This window comes from Hippocampus comes, unplaced genomic scaffold (genome assembly GCF_001891065.2).
Source record: "Hippocampus comes isolate QL1 unplaced genomic scaffold, H_comes_QL1_v1.1 scaffold86, whole genome shotgun sequence".
Taxonomy (NCBI): Eukaryota; Metazoa; Chordata; class Actinopteri; order Syngnathiformes; family Syngnathidae; genus Hippocampus; species Hippocampus comes.
The window spans coordinates 2,345,102-2,348,605 of NW_017805882.1; positions in this window are offsets into that span (position 1 = coordinate 2,345,102).

Sequence of the window (3,504 nt, forward strand, 5' to 3'; positions counted from 1 at the left end):
GTTTTGTGTTCTTTTCTTTAGCCCCAAGTTCATGTACACTCACTGGCCACTCAATTTGGTACGTCCATGCAGTCTGACATTCAGAACAAGATCCAAAATCGAATCCAATATGATTCTTTATATAATTATTGTTGCCGTTATTTGAAAAGTCATTGCATTGTCAACCCATACTTTTTTTGGGGGGGGGGGGGTGCCCAACAGGCTAATGCCTCTGGATCTGGAGCCAATCCCAGCTGATTTTGAATGAGAGGCAGGTTACATGCTGGATTGGTCGCCAGTCACTCTCTTTCACAATTGTGGACAATTTAGACGACCGTAGTCTTCAGCTAACCTAGCATGCAAGTTTTTGGAATGTGGACGGAAGCATGGGCAGGCGGGGTGGAATACATAACCAGATGGGTAGCCCGTGGGCCTGTTCTTAAAATAACTTTCTAGTGACGGCACATTGGGATTTTCTGAGGAGTGTTGTAATCATCATTTAAAAATGTAAACACATTAATTATTACTAACATTCTTCAAGGTAATTCCAGCAAATTTGTTATTTCAGAAATGTGTATTCAACTGGTATCCCTTTGCCTCAATCAGTCCCCACGAAGTCGACCGCTCTCAATTTCAAAAAGGTTGAGAACACCATTTATACTTTATTCTGTCCGCATTGCCTGCCTCCCAAAGCCACAAAATAAAAAACATTCTTCATTCCACATTTTTAAGAAATAGTTTTGCTTTCCAGTTATACACTATTTTTACTTGAATAGCAGCATTTAAGATGCAAAAACAAGAAGCAATAAATTAATTACCATTTCAGCAAACTTATATGCCCCTAGGACAGGAACATTTTGGTCAGCAAGAGCTTGTACGTAAAACAATGTAACTAGATGAAAAAACCCAACAACTAATGTGTTAAAACTCGTGAATTTGAAAAAGAACGATACACCTATGATACCAGTATTTCTTATTTTTCTCTTTTTATGAAGCAAATGCTATTGCTAACAGTCTCTTACTGATTGTGGAAGTACATTGGCAATATTATGCAATTTATTTCTCAGAGGCAATCCATTCTGCGAACTTTTCAAGCAGATTACATTATCGAATGTTTTTATCCTGAAGCCGGCTCTCACTGTTGCCATTAATCACTCTTTTTCAACTGCCTCAAGAGCCTCCAGGATGAAAAAAACTATTATGACACACACAAATAATGCCGCCAAGCATTTGACTGGGAAGAAAGTTTTGCGTTCGACAGTCAAACTTATTTTAGAGTTCTCATTTTCCGCATGTCAACATCTGAAAATGTATGCGTGCACGCGCGTGCCTGTACAGTAGTCGTTTGTGTGGTTACGCAACAGGGACTCTTGAAGCCCAGCCAATGAGAAACAGGAATTTTTTTTTAAATAGGAGAAATAGCGCCTCCCTGCGGTATTAAACAGTAAATGCACGTGAAAAAAACTAAATTCTTCTCATTCTGTTGTTGAGCAGTTAAAATCAGTGATAGGAAGTGACAAAATAAAAAATACAAATACTTAATTATTGAGCTTAAAGAGACTTCTCAGGTGTCTGTTCTTTACCTGAGTATTTATTTTGAAGATTACTTTTTTTACTCCGCCCTCAAAGGTCCTGGGAGAAGGACCAGACAAGGTAAGACTCAAACCCCCTCTATGAAGTACACCAGCTTTAGCAAACACTTTTCCTCGACGAGTGTCCCCCCCTCCCCCCCAATTGTTGAGTGGATTTAGGGGTTTCAGAGTACAGGGGGCTGAATAGAGATGCACAGCACATATGATTAGTCATATTTATATTTACTTAAACGGTTTAAGCAAAGGGTTTAAGTTAAACCCTTGAAAACATTTGTATTCCACTTCACAATGATGTGCTACTTTGCGTTGGGCGGTACAAAATTTCTAGAGGTGAAATTGTGAGTTTTTTTTTTTCAAGATGTAAGACAATATTTGCCTGACTTGGACGAAGAAAAAATAAAAACTGAATAACTGTGGGAGAAGTCGATGTAAAGTTGAAGCATAAAAGTGAAACCATCAACGTAAAACTTTTAATGGCAGCCACGGCAGATGCGAAATAACAGTTTTAATGTAACTAAAGAGTTATTCATCATGGATTATGTTTGCATTGTGATAGCCGCCACAACATTTTTCTCACATTCACTGCTGTCAAAAAAAAAAGCCTTTGTTGAACTCAGATCAGGCTTGGTTCTGGCATGTAAAAAGGAGACAAACAACAGGAAACAAATCTACGGAGCGGATAAGAAATGTCGTGTGTCGTCTGTGAACATATTTTGCATTGAGGTTTCTTCTTGGGATGTTGATGACACTCAACCTATTAGACAAGGTCATTAATACTGTGCAATAGTCAAGTTTGATTAAATGTAAAATTGGCAAAAAACAAAAACACTCTGTTACAAGGCGTAACTCCCATGCACATTGGCGCTGGTGATGGCGCTTTCGTTATCACAATGCATTAGAGCTCACACTCGGAGGTCGAGCTGGCTTGTCTGAGATCACGATCATGAGAGGCCTCCAATTAGACATGAAGGGGAAATTTGCATGTGGATGTTGGGTTTAGCATCTTTCAAACGCAAACATACAAATACAGAGCACACAAACAAATATATCTGTCCATTTAACAATAGTCATTTTTTTTGTATTATTATTAATCATCTCTTAAATAAACCTCTCTTCATTGCACTTTGTTAAAAATAATTAAGGTTATGATTTGTTTTCTTAAAGGCAATAGTGTGATTTTTTTAAGGTGAAAAAGCCCAAATTTGAGTACACAATAGTAAAAATAAGACAATCTGTAAATATACATACTGTATCTGTAAAAGACCTTCGCCCCCCCCCCCCACCCCCATATACACCAATGGATGTTTAGCTCCATATATGTAGCATGTCCTCTCTGGTATGATTTTGTGCATGCTTCGTTGCCACGTTAAGTTCACACCATGTCTCCAAGCATACACATATATCTCTTTATATATACACACAATATTATAAAATAAATAAATACAGGAAAACATTCTTGGTTTGTGATGTAATGGTTTCTCTCAAAGCGGTTTTTGGTGCAGTCTGAGTCGAACCATTGCTCTCTGGAGTCCATGCTGATGGGATCAAATGTCTATTGAGTTTCCCTGAAAGATGCAAAAGGTGAGATTTGTTTGGGAGTGTGTGTCCAGTGTTTAAAAAAAAAAAAAAGCGGCACAGGGGACCAAGGTCTTTGGCCTGAGTGGAAAGTACAGTGTGTTTGAGTGTGTGTGTGTGTGTGTGTGTGTGTGTGTGTGCGCACGTGTGTGTGTGTGCAGTCTGTTGTCTTCTCGTCCAAGTTACCGCGATGAAAGTGTCAAATCGTCCCAAAAGGAATCTCAGTCACAGCACCGTCTTTAGAACGTGTAGTTGAACAGGGCTGCCAACAACTGTGGGAGGGTGTTCAACGCCCACCGCCCCCCTCACCCCCCCCACCTCTCCTTTTGGGAGGGGCCTTCCCAACCGACTGAGTGGG